Source organism: Triticum urartu, chromosome 1A (assembly GCF_056163025.1).
Source record: "Triticum urartu cultivar PI428250 chromosome 1A, HENAU_Tu73, whole genome shotgun sequence".
NCBI classification, from domain to species: Eukaryota; Viridiplantae; Streptophyta; class Magnoliopsida; order Poales; family Poaceae; genus Triticum; species Triticum urartu.
The window spans coordinates 52,336,152-52,353,124 of record NC_141873.1 but is presented as its reverse complement, the minus strand read 5'-3'; positions in this window follow the sequence as shown (position 1 = coordinate 52,353,124).

Here is a 16,973-nt window from a genome sequence, read left to right as displayed (position 1 = left end):
TCAACCGGCGGTAGCCGATCAAATTATACTAACCGCGTTGGCAGAGCTACTCAGTGACTCATTAGATCCACGAATTTCCCCATCTACGCAGGACTTCCGCAAGGTTCTTGGCCATTCTTCCGTGCATTAACTCAATGGCCGTCTATGGATTATATGATTCAGGTGGACGTGGTCAAGTGTTTCGATAGCATAGACCATCGGTTACTACTTGAACATTTGCCTAAGCTCTTAGGTACAGATAACGCTCCACTCATTGACCTCATCAATTGCTTTCTCAAGACACCGATACTTTCTAAGAAAGGGAATGACTACTTAAACAGTGAAGTCGGCCTTCCACAAGGATCACCGATCTCGCCTATTCTGATTCAATCATTCCTGCATCAACTCGACTTGCAATTCGATGCTATGGCCCAAGAGGAGAATGGGGATTCTACCAAGTACATCTATTTTGCTCGCTACGCAGACGATATACTATTCGGCATTCCTATCGTAGGTGTTGGCGTCATGTCTAAAGTCTTGTTTTGAAGGCTGAAAGAAGTTCTTGACCGTATGTCCAGTAAGCTACGCTTGAAACTAACGTCTATTGTACTACAATGATGGAGGGCTCCCGCAGTCGAGGAGCGAAAAGATAGGTTTGCAAACCAGATTATTGGCTGTTACATTCAGACACATGAAATGCTAGATGTTATATGCAGCAAGGTCAAAACTGGGCTTTTATTTGTCCCTATAGAAATATTATTTCACCAAGCGCCAGAAAATCTTTAGCTTTGCCATAGAGTGACAGTCGGGGGGGGAGCAGGAGAGAGGGAAAGAGGTAAATGAGAAAGAAGAAGGAGCAGGGTCGAGTGAAAGAATTGGTACATTGGGTTCCCCCCACCGAGCAGAGCCAAAGGAAAGACAAGGGTTGAGGTAATCTCTATGAGTGTTCAGGCTATTCCGCTTATGCTCGCGGATGCGGATAAGAAGCTATCAAAAGCGGATGATAGCAGCCACCCATATGGGCAGCTAGAAAGAGAACGAGGAAATGTGAATCACGATCCTTATTCGGTAGAGGAGTCGGGGGACATTAGTTCGAATCCAATTCGTGAATATCAAAAAGCATTTTTTCTCATTGAACTATATACGATACGCGCACACGAGGAAGGGAGAAATTGATTGTGTTGCAGTCATTTTCCATTAGATTCTTACGGATGTAGTGCAAAGTAAATGTTTCAGTCAAAAGTAAGCCGCCGACTATGATGAATGCCAGCCCGATCTGTAGCTGATCTTTGATCCCGAGCTTGAGCTTCTCTTTGATGTCGGGTGAATTGAATTTCATATATGGAGAAATGTGTCGCTAGTCCAAGTCCGCTATAGAATTTTTTGTCTATCACTTCGGCAATGAAGGTCATTTCTTTAGAAGATCGATACTGGTAGTTGCTTGCGGTGTTTGAACAAGTTTCGAAAAAACTATTGTGTCTGCATTTTCCTAAAGATTGCTATGAGGCTGATAGTGATATCTTTCCAATAACTGACTTAGCAGGTTCAGTTGAGGTATCATTCTATTGATATTTCAAACCGTGTAGTGGTTAGGATCCTCTTATTGCCGCCAAGGGCTATTTTGGTCGATTCCAGCCAGAGAGTGATGAATAGAAATAGCAGACCTGATTCGAGACAACAGGAAGTTCCCATTTGCAGATGTACATTTCTTAGGTTCAGGCTATTCGTGGAATCTATCACCACCACTTGAGATAGACGATCAACTTCATTAAAGAAGCAGTCATCTCTATACAGGAAGCAACATGTTTTCTATGGTCCTATGAAAAGGTTCCATTGGGTTTCTCTTGCTGAATGGTGGTAAAACACCAGCTTTCATTCCTCACTGCAAGCCACTCCTTTTGCTGCTTTTTCTCACTCTTTGCATGGGCCAACGATAGATTAGTCTCTGGGTCGGTCAAGTTATAAATTGGCGAGATTAGTTAGGGAAACTGGGACTTCTGATTATTCGCAAGGGATGGCTGAATAACCTACTTTGCTTTCCATTTAAGGTAATAGGATGCCACTACTTAACCTTGCTTGCCCAGACACAAGATAACCTATAGTTTGGGTACTGCCCTTCGTGGTGCTTGCTTTCCTATAATCTGTAAAGCTTTAGCTTTCAGAGAAGAGATTTCAGTAACCGACAGCTTTTCTGACTGGAATCCTCGAGTTCACTTCACTTCTACACAATGTCATTTCTTGATTGAAAGTACTTATTTTCTGATTGGAATTTTGATCTCCTGGCAATAGGTTTCGCTTCTGGTGAGGACAAATTGAACAAGCTACTTCTCAAACCAAGTCCGCGTGGGCTTTTGAATTCAGAGAAGGGAATTCCAGTTATGATTCTAGTCTCCATGCTCTGTTCAGTTCAAGATGGGAAAGTATTGCTTGTTTCCTAGAAACCTAAAAGTGGTTCTTGGTTTCCTCGTTCGGGCTCTCCTCTCCCCTTTCTGTCCCAACTTTCATTCCTGCTTTTCCGCCAATTCACTAATTTCAATAGTTCAGATCCAGCACTTATATCCCTTTTATATATATATGGAATCAGGTATCTGCTTTCCATGGTTCCTGATTTCGGTATCTGAATCTTCCCGAATTTAACTAGAGAATACCAGGGCTTTCTTCTTCTTTGATTTTCCTTGGGGCAGAGGATAAAAAAATGGATTTCTGACATAGCACCTGCGGCATTAGGATTCTAATATTTAGGAGGGGAAGGCTGAGGAAGGATTTCGTACTGCCACAATGCTCTTGATAGAAGGAAGCATGAATACTGAAGGCCTACCTAGTTGAAATAGGAACAACTATAGAAGTCCTCGGCTAAACAAATATTTCACGGAAAGCCGACAAGGGATTTTCTTAATAACTGGGCGCTTTGATTCTTTGGAACAACTCGATGAATTTAGTAGATCTTTTTAGGAGGCCGTCCATGACCATAGATCGAACCTATCCCATTTTGACAGTACGATGGTTAGCTGTTCACAGATTAGCCGTACTGGAATGACAACACATATGAGAATCTGTACACGATCCAGAATAATGACACGACACGAAATCTTATGACTACAATATGGCCTTCATCTTTGACAGCAATCATGACAAGCCGCAGTATTAGCGTTAGAGAAAGGAAAGGACTTGAGGTCTGTCCACCTACAACTAATAAAGCTTCGCCTTTGGGGACTACTACAACAGATAGGCATTTGAAGGACCGAACCACCTACTGAGGACTTGGACATCCATCCCTTAAGAAGCAGAATCTACAACTTTGGGATATGTATTTACAGACTGCAAAATATATATACAACGTTGTTACCCACCATGCATGCAAATCTTAGTTCTATGGACTACTAGTACCAGGAACGTCATCTACTACTGCGAAACTCCTGGGGGACGCTTTTCTAACTGGTTTAGCCTCTAGGGTGGGGAGGAAGAACACCCTCTAGACCAGGATAACTTACTAATTAAATTGATAAAGCGCCCTATTTGTTAGATTTCTAGTCGTTAGCTCTTAGTGAAGACGAATTGCTATCATCTGCGGGCGGCCCTCATTATTGAATTTATCCGCCTTTGATGCAACCAAATTCACTATTGACTTACGAGTTTATGCATGCTTCATTCCTCTATAGGCATGTATTATCCGTAGGCTGGTTGTGAGACATCTTCCTCTTCGTGCTACAAATGGCTTCTTCCTTAGTTCTTTATAGCTCTTTCACCTCTTTTAGATTCTTTGCAATGTTTAGAGCGGGGAACTCTACACTATTGTACTCAGATGCTATTCCTTCAAGAAAGTATCGAAAAGTAAAAAGGGACTCGTTCACCGTATCGCGCCCAATACAGCTATGCCACCATTTGACCTAACCAACTGGTAAACAAAACCCAAGTTAACGGATCGACCTAGGAATAGGATGAATTGAACCATTGAATCGTCACCCAATGGAGTAGAGAGCCTTCCTTTAAGAAAGAAATAACTCCCTACAACAACCGTGTTTCGAAGCTCAATTCATTATCATACGATAAATTGCATGACAAGAACCTTCATTCCTACAGAGAGGTTGAAGCTAAGTTTCAAGACCTAGTACGGGCAAAGCGCAGTTCAAAACCGAAAGGATCAAAGAAAAGGGAATATCACGAAGGTAAGCACATTCTATTTTTCTTAATTGACAAAGCAAAGGAAGTTATCAACCCTTTTTTACGAAACCCTATAACGGCTAGCTCCCAATGCTCGATTTCCTACCTCCTCTAACAAAATCAAAGGTAATATCCTCCGTTTTCCAAGATTATAAGTTCTACAACAAAGGATGTCAACGGAACAGTTTCGGCAAAGGCAAAGCCCGAGAGTCCAATAGCGTGTGGCGATAATGTCATCCCCACCGAATCCTCATCTTCAAAGCATTTTCTTGCAAGGGCCTATCGTGAAAGAACTCAAGACAATACTTTTTCATTTTCATGTAGTAGATCCTAGGAAACATACGTACGAGATATTTACAACCCTTCTTTGGCAAGGGTATCCGGTAAAAGGAGAACGAGTCAATCAGCTAGATCTACTTGTGACAAACGACACCTTCCTTTCCCAGCCAATGGTACATAAGGCAATGGTTGGTATTGAAGTTTAGATCAGATAAGGGAATACCCTAGGTTTTGGCTTTTTCCACGGTTCCGTAACGATAGGTTTCCGCTCCTCGCTACATCCATTCCGCTCCTACTAAGGACGTTGCTGAACCGATAGAATTTGCCGAGCGAGCACTACCGTAACTTATGGTATCTGGCCAGTGTTAAGCATTAGCCATCCAGGGAATGAAACTATGCGACTAGCTGCGCTGTCACACGGCTCCATTTATCGAAGAAAGGAATCAGATTTCTGCCTTTGAGGCAATGAAATTGACGAGGAAGAATAAGGAGTTTGGCTGCGCCAAAGTAGAGGAACGGAGGGAAGCAGCCGCCGCTGCACGGGTCCTGCGCATTATCAAAACCAGGCAATGTAGTCAATGAACAAAAGTTTCATTTACCACTGGGGTTCTTCATATGCACAATCAGCTCAGGTAACGTCCGGAGGTGTTAAAACAAAGCAAGAATTGGATTCTAAGTATTGCCATTTCGTGTTCAGAAGTCCGAAGCACATCATTTGCGGGAAGCAGTGAGGAAGAAATGCGTACCATATTGACGGTAGTGCAGAATGATCTCCGTCAAGATATCGTACGTATCTCTAGAGCACGAACGTACGGCATACAACCGAGTTGCCCGACGTCGGACACAACAAACTTTCGAGCACCCTGTTCATTTAGCCTCTTTATCGATGGAAAGAAAATAGCGGTCTTCAGCGAGAACTCTGCTTATATAGCACAGCAAAAGCAAGTGAAGATGGCTGTAGTTGCATACGTAGAGTAAAAACCATAAAGCCTACGTTTTAACAACCCCCTGAGTTCAAGCTGAGGTGAAATATAATACAATTTGCTCATTTCTTAAACTTAATACATTAAACTATTCAGCTTGAAAATGTATCTTAGAAATGCACCCGTTTATAATTTGACCAAGTAAGGCGAACTCAAAAAATAATGTACATATGTTTCGAATCAGAACCGGAGTTTAGCAAACAGCAAAACTTATAATTACTGCATGCTACTTCATGTTGTGAGCCATATAATATTTTTCAGTTAGTCCTATCCTCTCAAGAAACATAGGGACTGAATTATCCCATGAAAATAGATACTTAAAAGCATGAAGCATGTGAACACCTATCTGCAGCAAGGTGAGTCCTAAAGCCCGGGACAAAAGCATTAGCTACTAATACATGTAGGAACTTCCCAAGCATAAGAAAATCAAAGGGATGAATAGAAACACTTTCTTCCCTATCAATCGATGCCTAGTGGCTCGGAAGAACTGCTATGCCCAACCCTGAAGCAAAATTACATCTGCATCAGTGGGAAATGATGGTTAAGTCATACACAAAGGAAGAAATTGATTGGCGCAAAGCTCAAGAGTGGATTTTTGTAAAGGAAATATCAATTAAAATGGTTTTCTTTTTAGCAATATCTTCTTTAATTCTTTCCCTCGATCTGTCATATCAGCAGTGTGTTGTAAGAGGCCTCATCAAGTTCTATTATCTCTGAGCATACTGAAAAGCCTAACTATGAAGTTTAACCTCTCCAAACCATGATTGAATAGCATGACACATCTCTACTTATGTGGTATACTGAAAGTCCAATCCTCTATCTGCATTCTAGCTTGAGCATGGATGTGACATTGCAGAAACATGACGGATCTGCTACGTGGATAACAGGACATGTATTAGAGGAATAACATACTCTTAATTTTCTGATTGTAGATTATTTATCAGAGGAAGTTTGTTGGCTGCCAATAAATATTTGCTAAACAATTTTAGGTTACTACAAAAAAGAAATTGAGGACTCCCACATCCAAATTGCATATCCCCATTTGGCTAGGTATTTACCTAAAGAAGCAACATCAACAGTGGAAGCATTCAGTGACTGGCTAATTACCTCCAGCAGCAGCATCAGTAAACTCTTTTTATAAATTGCTGGAAATAAAATCAACTAATATACATAACATTAAATATAGGAATGAACGCACATGCTAGCTTGTTTTTAAACAGACATATTCATACAATGGGGTAGGAGGGCATGTGTTGCTTGTCTTCTGCTGTTAAGTACAAACAAAATCCATATATGTAGGAGGGCATGTTTTGCTTGTTAGTCAAATGTAGTCTACTGTCGGCAACAACTATATTGGCTACAGTACACTACTAGAAAAAGGGCTATAGATGGGATTGACACTAATGGCACACCAGACAAGCGGTGCGCCATTAGTATATACTAATGGCGCACCACCTTCTGATACGCCATTAGAGTTGAAACTACTAATGGCGCACCAGGCCCAGGGTGCGCCATTAGTATAATTTTTTTTGAACTAGTGCGCCTGTCCAAACATACTAATGGCGCATCCAGACACAGTGCGCCATTACTAGTTGTAATTAGTAATGGCGCACCTGTCGGAAAGTGCGCCACTAATGTTGTTTTTTTTATTATATTTTTTATTCCTTTTTTTGCAAAACTACTAATGGCGCACCGTGGGAGTGGTGCACCATTACTAGTTGAACTAGTAATGGCGCACTACATCCACGGTGCGCCATTAGTAAAATTTTACTAATGGCGCACCGTGGGAGTGGTGCGCCATTACTAGTTGAACTAGTAATGGCGCACCATGCCACGGTGCGCCATTAGTAACTTGGCCACCACTTCCACCGAATGCACCCCCCCTGGATCGCCTTTTCAGTTTAAAAAAAAGAAAATGATGAAAATGTCAAAAAAATAAAAGAAAATAAGTTTCCCATGTGATATGTGGTCTAGTTGTTGGGAAAATTTGCAAATATGAATTTCGACTTCATTTGCAAAATCTCTCAAGAATTTGTAAAAATGGGCATAACTTTTGCATACTAACTCGGATGAAAAAGTTTTTTATATGAAAAATCATCTACTCAAAAAGTTACATCCGAATTTAACAACCCCGTTAAACATTTTCAAAATCCTCAAAAACCTAACAGAAAAAAAGATACGGGGCTTTTAAGATCTGGAGAGGCAAAAAAATTCAAAAAAATTCAAACTCACTAATGGCGCACCTGCCCATGGTGCGCCATTAGTATCTTCCCGCCTTCAAAATTCAAAATAAGTCAAAAAAATAAAAAAAAAGTTACTAATGGCGCACCTGCCAACGGTGCGCCATTAGTATGTCATATATATGGCTGGGCGCACCTCCTCCACTCCACCTCTCCTCCACTCCATCTCCTCCTCTCCTCTCCTCCACTCCACCTCTCCTCCACTCCATCTCGTCCTCTCCTCTCCTCCACTCCTTCTCCTCCTCTCCGGCGACCTCCTCCTCTCCGGCGACCTCCTCCTCCTCTCCGGCGACCTCCTCCTCCCTCCTCTCCTCCCCTCCCCTCCCCTCACGGTTTCTCCTCCCTCCTCTCCGGTGAGCTCCTCCTCCCTCCTCTCCTCCCATTCCCTCATGGTTTCTCCTTCCTCCTCTCCTATGCTTCGGTGAACTCCTCTCCGGCGACCTCCTCCTCCTCTCCGGCGATGTAGGCGAGCGCCTCTCCGGTGACCTCCTCCTCCTCCTCTCCGGCAAAAGAACACGGCAAAAGAACGTACAAGATCCAAAAACAGGAACAAAATTTGAAATAATATCGTGCCAAAAAAGGAGCAAAAAAAACTAGCAAAAAATGGGCAAAAAAATCACGATCCAGATCCAATTTCAAAATTCAAAAATAGCAATGGCGGACGGTGGGGGTTAGACGGTGCGCCACTACTATTTTCCCGCCTTCAAAATTCAAAAATATTAATGGCGCACCAGTGGCCTATACTAATGGCGCACTGTGGCCTATACTAATGGCGCACCAGTGGTGCGCCATTAGTATATCAGATACTAATGGCGCATCAGCGGTGCACCATTAGTAAAAATTACTAATGGCGTGCTAGTAATGGCGCACCTGTGATGTGCCATTAGTAGGCAAAACTGGAGCGCCATTAGTAGGCCTTTTCCTAGTAGTGGTAAACTGACAAATTGACAAATAGACAAGACCCATCAGATGCTCCAAAAGTACCTATGGCAAATTAGGTCTAGGCAATAGTTGATGGTCTTCCTCCCAAGTTGGCGAAGGTGATCGCAGATGGCCTTGTGACGAAGTCGACGGAGACGACGACTACAAAGTCGATGGATATGGTATATTACAGAGATGTCAAAACCAATTAAATCCACTCCACTGAACACACCTCCTAATCCTATTTCGCTAGGTGCAGCAAGCATATCTATTCAAGTGTATGCAATTAAGCTAATTGATAACTGAAGAAATAGCAGAATATATGAAACTTCAAGAATTACTCCGGCATCATGCCCAAGAATTAATGTAACCAAGTTGAAGCCACCATATTCATGTATATGTAGTCAACAACATGAAATTTCTTGGTTCAATCCTTGGCTAGTAACAATAATTTTGCAGAAAAAAATAAACTGAAATAGGGGCTTTTATCATATCATCCAAACTGAAAGTACTGAGCAATCGGAAGTAGCACCAATTTTTAGAAAAAATAAACTGAAACAAGGGTAGATCCGAGGCGGGCAAATCGGTTACATTCATTATACATCAGTTCAAACAAAGAAATACCGGTTGAATTCATGCTAGAGCGACATGCATGACCTTTGGTAACATCTAAATTTATCAAATCAATCATGTATTTTTGTGTAACATCTTCTTTTGGAATAAAAAATTATGACCCACTAAATATGATAATTTGAACTTAGTCTTACCAATCCACTATGTTTTTTTAAATCTCCGTTGGTGATTGTAATAACAACACAAAAGAACTCAGTCGACACAAAAAAGTCAGTCATACATCAAATCTTGGGCATGCATAGCCCGTTGCATTTGGGAGATGGGCTGTAGGGAGCCCTTTCACTATTGCAGGATGCTGCTAATGCGACACTACGATCAGAGACCCTTCGACGAAACTGTGTGCGATGCAATAATCGCAAACGGCAGTGTAAAAAACCGTCAAAAAAGGTGCAAAACGTTTGCGATGACGGATGCATCAACCACGGTTCAGATTTTAGTTGCGTGTGCGATGCAGGGCATACCGTTTAGTTCAGTTAACTGTTTGCGATGAGGCAACACAAAAGAAACGGGCAGCCAGATGGAGGTGTGTGCGATATACAACATACGGTTCACTCGGATGAACTGTTTGTGATTAGGCAACACAAAAGAAGCGGTCAGCCAGATCAAGGTGTGTGCGATATACAGCATGCGGTTCACTCGGATGAACTGTTTGCATTGAGACAAGAGAACAGAAATGGTCAGCCAGATTTATGAGAAGCAACTAGATCTATACCTCGGTCATTGCCATGCTTCCCTACCATCGCACTATGGGTCCTGACATAGCCCGCTTCAGCCTGGATGATCATTCCTGCGTTGGTCTCGAGATTGACAGTAGTTGGCCCTTCCCAAAGAATCACTTCTGGTTCAAAGCAAGCGTTTCCAACGCCGATGAGTGGTTGAGCTAAAGTTCATTTCATCGCTTTGTTATTTGTTGTGTGAGAAAAACTTTACTTTACTAGAATGTTTTGTTGGGAATGATATATAATCCAACATGTATCCTCGTTGTCGTTGTGGGTTAATGACTTGTTGTATGTAATCTATGGTACATTTTCATATGGGTCCATCAACTCACGCCTGCTAGTGGTGTCCATATGAACAGTGCTAGTGATTTTAGATGCAAAAATTAGATAGTGCTAGTGATTTTTAGCTACATATTTTGACGAATCGCAGTGTTACAAGGTTGACAAATGGCAATGTTACTAGGTAAACAAATGTTAGTCTTTCTAGTTTGACAAATGGCAACATACCCAAAATGACAGATGCAAATCTTACCCAATTGTTTCTACGTGGTTGCACACGGGTCATGCAAAACTACCATTTGCGTTGAAGGGATGAAGAAATCCTGCTCGGCACATTTTCCCTTGGCTGCCTGGGAAGTTGTCGGTTTACGTACGGGTGTTCTAACTAAAACGTTTGCGATGAGTGTTTTGTATTTAAAAACCATTGACATTTTTTCAAAAGAAAATCATTTGATAAGTCTGTATATTAAGAGAGAAAAAGGAAAGTTCGTTCAAACCATATCTTTCATTCAGTCACACTGTGAATTTATATTCATATGATCAAGAATTCGATATACAGTATGAAACCCCCAAAAGAACTATTTCCGCCGGCGGTGGTGGCGGCGTGCCGCACCGTCGTTGTCGTTGTCGTCCTCCGGGACGCCATTGCTGAAGTCCTCAAGGCAACGCAAAATGTTCTTCACATTCAAATCGAACATCATGTCGTCGCGCGATCGATGGGCGGGGCGTGGGAGGACGGCAACTGGCGCCGCTGAGAGGTAGCGGTCGACGACAGTGTCCCATGCCGCTAAGGGGGGCACGGGCATGGGCACGGGCGCGGTGGGTGTAGCCAAACGCACGGGGAACCCGCACCATGGTGGGTGGAGGGGCGCGCACGGGCAGGGGCACAGGTGTGGAGGGTGCAGCCAAACGCACGGGGCCGGCGCCACGGTTGGTGGGGCGCGCACGGCCACTGGCGCTGGCATGTACACGAGCTCGCGCGGGTCCGCGGATACCTCGCTGACGCCCGCGGCTTCCAGCAATGCGATAGTGCTCGGCGACTAGGCCGTCAATGCTACGGGGATGGTCGCTGGCACGGGCGCGGGGATGGGAGCTGGGACAGGAGCGGGGGCAGCAACCACTGCGACCATCTCGTTCTAGGCCATGTCCATGAGGCCCCATTCCTCCTTATTTTCTATCTCCTCCGGCTCGGATCGACTTCTCCAAACTTGAAGACTAGTGGCAGATGATCATTCTACGCCATGGCGTTGGTGGAGGTCTGCGGGAGGGAGGGGAATGGGAGGCGAACAGTAAGGCCGCCCGTATTAAACAGCGGCTCGGGTGCCATTAATGGAGAGGAAAGTGGGCGGCCATTGAAGTCAAAGGGCTCGCTTCCCAGTGAGCCTGCATAGCGTACAGCTCGCACGCTTCCCGGTGAGCCTGTGCATTGGAGGACACCTTGCACGCCTCTGGGTCAGCCTACGCACCAGACTCCGCTCGCACGCCTCCTGTTCTATCAAGGTCAAGCAGCTGTCTGCACGTCACCTCCTATAGCCATTAAAACGAAGACAATTGGCGTCACGTGAATGGTTAACAAAATGCACACGATTTGAATTAGACAACCGTTTGAGATATTAAAGTGGCGGCTGTTATTCGAGTGCGCCTTCTCCCAAAATGGACACGAAAATACCACAACATATTGGGTGCCATTCCATGAAAGCATGCCAAGTTTCATGAATTTTAAACGAGTTTTAGATTTACTAGAATTTAAAAACAAAGTATCTCAACGTTTTGCCGGCAATCAACGGTGCCCTGGTGTTAGAAATTCATTCCAATTTCTTGCATGGAACCTAAGCATTCACCCAAGGACACGGATTTGAATTTTCAACCAATTATATGCATTAGAGCATGTGCATGTAGTTGAAATTTGAATTATGCACATAAATGCATTGAAAACTCAATTAATGCATAAAAATGTCCAAATGAACACCAAAAAATCCCAAAAATTAACACAACACTCCTGTTGTTCTATGTTGACACGAGAAATTTTTTGAAAGAAATAAGAGGCAATGGATATCGTTTCGTCCCCAAAGGTGGGACGTTCCCTACTGAAACGATCATGCTTGTTGTAAAAAGCTCTGGTTTGTGAGAAGCATATCCCCAAACCTGCCCCAAATGGGACAAAAAATTTACCACGGCACGTTGATGCCGCTCCATGATAGCATGCCAAGTTTCATGAATTTCGGATGAGCTTTGGATTTACTAAAATTTAAAAACCAGGTATCTCAATGTTTGCGGCCGAGTGACCATGGCAGGGTGTTTGACATTCATTCCCATTCTTTGCATGGGACCTAAGCATGCACCCATGGACACAGGTTTGATTTTTCAACCAATTTATATGCATTAGAGCATGTGCATGTAGTTCAAATTTGAATTATGCACATAAATGCATTGAAAACTCAATTAATGAATAAAAATGTCCAAATGAACCCCGAAAAATCCCAAAAATTGACACAACACTCATGTTGTTCTATGTTGACACGAGAAAAAAATTGAAAGCAATAAGAGTCAATAGATATCGTTTCGTCCCCAAAGGTGGGACGTTACCTGCCAAAACCATCCGGCTTATTGTGAGAAGCTCTGGTTTGTGAGAAGCATATCCCCAAACCTACCCCAAATGGGACAAAAAATTTACCATGACATTTTGATGCCGCTCCATGATAGCATGCCAAGTTTCATGAATTTCGGACGAGCTTTGAATTTACTAGAATTTAAAATCCAGGTATCTCAATGTTTGCGGCTGAGTGACCGTGGCAGGGTGTTTGACATTCATTCCCATTTCTTGCATGGGACCTAAGCATGCACCCATGGACACAGATTTGAGTTTTCAACCAATTTGTATGCATTAGAGCATGTGCATGTAGTTCAAATTTGAATTATGCACATAAATGCATTAAAAACTCAATTAATGCATAAAAATGTCCAAATGAACCCCGAAAAATCCAAAAATTGACACAACACTCCTGTTGTTTTATGTTGACACGAGAAAAAAATTGAAAGCAATAAGAGTCAATAGATATCGTTTCGTCCCCAAAGGTGGGACGTTCCCTGCCGAAACCATCCGGCTTGTTGTGAGAAGCTCTGGTTTGTGAGAAGCATATACCCAAACCTACCCCAAATGGGACAAAAAATTTACCACGGCATTTTGATGCCGCTCCATGATAGCATGCCAAGTTTCATGAATTTCGGACGAGCTTTGGATTTACAAGAATTTAAAATCCAGGTATCTCAATGTTTGCGGCCGAGTGACCGTGGCCGGGTGTTTGACATTCATTCCCATTTCTTGCATGGGACCTAAGCATGCACCTGAGGACACAAATTTGATTTTTCAACCAATTTATATGCATGAGACCATGTACATGTAGTTTAAATTTGAATTATGCACATAAATGCATTGAAAACTCAATTGATGCATAAAAATGTCCAAACGAACCTCGAAAAATCTCAAAAATTGACACAACACTCCTTTTTTCTATGTTGACACGAGAAAAAACTTGAAAGCAATAAGAGGCAATGGAAATCATTTCGTCCCCAAAGATGGGACGTTCCCTACCAAAACCATCCGGCTTGTTGTGAGAAGCTCTAATTTGTGAGAAGCATATCCCCAAACCTGCCCCAAATAGGACAAAAAAATTACCGCGACATGTTGATGCCGCTCCATGATAGCATGCCAAGTTTCATGAATTTCGGATGAGCTTTGGATTTACTAGAATTTAAAAACCACGTATCTCAATATTTGCGGCCGAGTGACCATGGCAAGGTGTTTGACATTCATTCTCATTTCTTGCATGGGACCTAAGCATGCACCCAAGGACACATATTTGATTTTTCTACCAATTTATATGCAATAGAGCATGTGTATGTAGTTCAAATTTGAATTATGCACATAAATGCATTGAAAACTCAATTAATGTATAAAAATGTCCAAAGGAACCTTGAAAAATGCCAAAAATTGACACAATGCTCCTGTTGTGCTATGTTGACACGAGAAAAAATTTGAAAGCAATAAGAGGCAATGGATATTATTTCGTCCCCAAAGGCGGGACATTCCCTACCGAAACCATCATGCTTGTTGTGAGAAGATTTGGTTTGTGAGAAGCATATACCTTAACCTGCCCCAAATGGGACAAAAAATTTACCACAACATGTTGATGCCGCTCCATGATAGCATGCCAAGTTTCATGAATTTAGACGAGTTTTGGATTTACTAGAATTTAAAAACCAGGTATCTCAATGTTTGCGTCCGAGTGATGGTGGTAGGGTGTTTGACATTCATTCCCATTTCTTGCGTGGGACCTAAGCATGCACCCAAGGACAAAGATTTGTTTTTTTCAACCAATTTATATGCACTGGAGCATGTGCATCTAGTTCAAATTTGAATTATGCACATATATGCATTGAAAACTCACTTAATGCATAAAAATGTCCTAACAAACCCTGAATAATTCCAATTCTTTTAGGACACACATATAGTTGCACGTTCACTACAGATAAAAGGTCTAGCAATTCAAACACTGTACATGGCCACTGTGACCCCATTATGTAATTCAAATCAAGATGAAAAATCAAGTATATCCCACACAGTTTATTATAACCAACCGTGTGAGATGCAGCACAAAATATCTTGGAGCACCGTCAGAGTATAGTACGCATATGGCTTATGCAAGAAGGTGCGATGGCTACAGTCCACAGCCCGCTCTGAATAAGAGACCGTGTCTGATGACACTTTGTGCGCCAGTTTTTTCGCTGAAGCGATTCCAAATTTTCGGCTTCTGCGGAAATACCTACCTCCCCGCCCCATCCCCCTTACCAAAAGCCACATTTCCCCTGTTTCCGCCTTCCTTTCCAAGTTGAAACCTTCACTCCTCGCTTGCAGCGCTGCCTCCTCGCTGGCGACCCTCCTTCACGCTGCTCGGCCTCGCCTATCCAGGCATGTAATCCACACCCGAGCCCCATCCTCCTCCTCCTTCCACATCCCACATGCCCCTTTCGCCGACGCGAGCGCGATACCTTCCACCCAAATCACCAACCCCTCCACCAAATAAGTGTCGGCCTAAGCCATGGTGCACGCAATATAGCCAGGATCTCAAGGAGCATTTGGCAGTGGAGAAGCAAATCACGGCCACACGCGCAGATGAGGTCGCGATGGCTGCAATTCGTCCCGACCCGCAGATCTTGGAGGAGCACCTCGCCGTCGAAGCCACCATTGACGCCTCACGCGCCGACAGCATGACGCGGTTGGCTGCTTTAAACGACAGTTCATGGCGTTTTCTCGAGGCCACCGTCGGTGCTTTCGACAAAGACTACGAGGTGTTTTCTCAGCGTGCGCGTGCTTACCTCATCTCGAGAGCTAGCAGGTTGGTGCCTGGAGCGGCTCAAGCAACTCACCACTACAACGAGGGCACCCACGATGCGGAGGCCTCGCCCTCTTCCATGTCCAAGGAGCCAATCGTCATCGATATCTCCAATAATGAGGAGTAGCTTGTCTTGTTAGCTCACTATAAGGACCCATGCATGTTCAGGTTGCTAGCTACTACCTTTCCTTAACAAATTCTAGTGAACTGTGCTATCTACTTTTACCATGCAATCTTCTGCTATAGTGTATATGTTCTATATGTCGTGCAATGTGGTGTTTAGTTAACGGCTTGGTTCAATTATGCAAATATGATGTTCAATTCTTCAAGGTGCAATATTTCCAAGTTGTTAAGCATGCTTGGTTTGTTTAACTATCTGATTTTCTATTAGGAGTATGTTATATTGTGCAATGTGGTCCTCAGTTAACGTTTGGTTCATTTGTTGTGGTGTTTAGTTAACTGCTTAGTTCAGTTCTGCAATGCGATGTTCAATTGTTGTGGCTGCATTCTGTTTTTGTATACCATGTGAGAAATAAATTGAATTTGGCTGTACTAAATACATGAGAAACAAATACGATTGCTATATTTCCAAGTTGCTAAGCATGCTTGGTTTGGTTAACTGTCTGATCTTCTATTAGGAGTATGTTATATTGTGCAATATGGTGCTCAGTTAACGTTTGGTTCATTTGTTGTGGTATTTAGTTAACTGCTTAGTTCAATTATGCAATGCGATGTTCAATTGTTGTGGCTGCATTCTGTTATTGTATACCATGTGAGGAATAAATTAAATTTGGCTGCATTTAATACATGAGAAAGACATACAAGTGCTATATTTCCTAGTTCTTAATCATGCTTGGTTTGGATAAATGGGTTTTCCATGTGGCTTGAATTAATCTGATGAATCTACAATGTGTTTTTTATCATCAACATATTTTACTGATAGCATGCGAACCCTTACTTAACCTGATGATTATCTACCTTATATGTGTTACAGGGAAATAATGGGAAGCACTGAGGTTTACAAGATGGCACTAGCTATTATACCTTGCCTTTTTTTTATTCCTTTGCCCCATTTCCAATATAGAGAAGATATTTATGCACATCCTTGGTTTCAGGGTTCATTGATGATTACCTCTCAAACCACCTTTGTGGTCAGGAGGCGAGGAAAGTTTTCATACAACACCCACGGTTCAATATTGAAGTGTTCCTGAAGAGGTCGAAGGATTGACGGTCAATCATCCACAGGCACTGGCCTAAAGTTGTAAAGACCTTCAACATGAATGAAGGCTCAATATTCGCCTTCCGCTTCAGCAGTTTTCCAAATGAGATGCATCTCTCTATGTACCGTCTATGATGCTAATTTCGAAAGCTTCTAGATGTTGCATG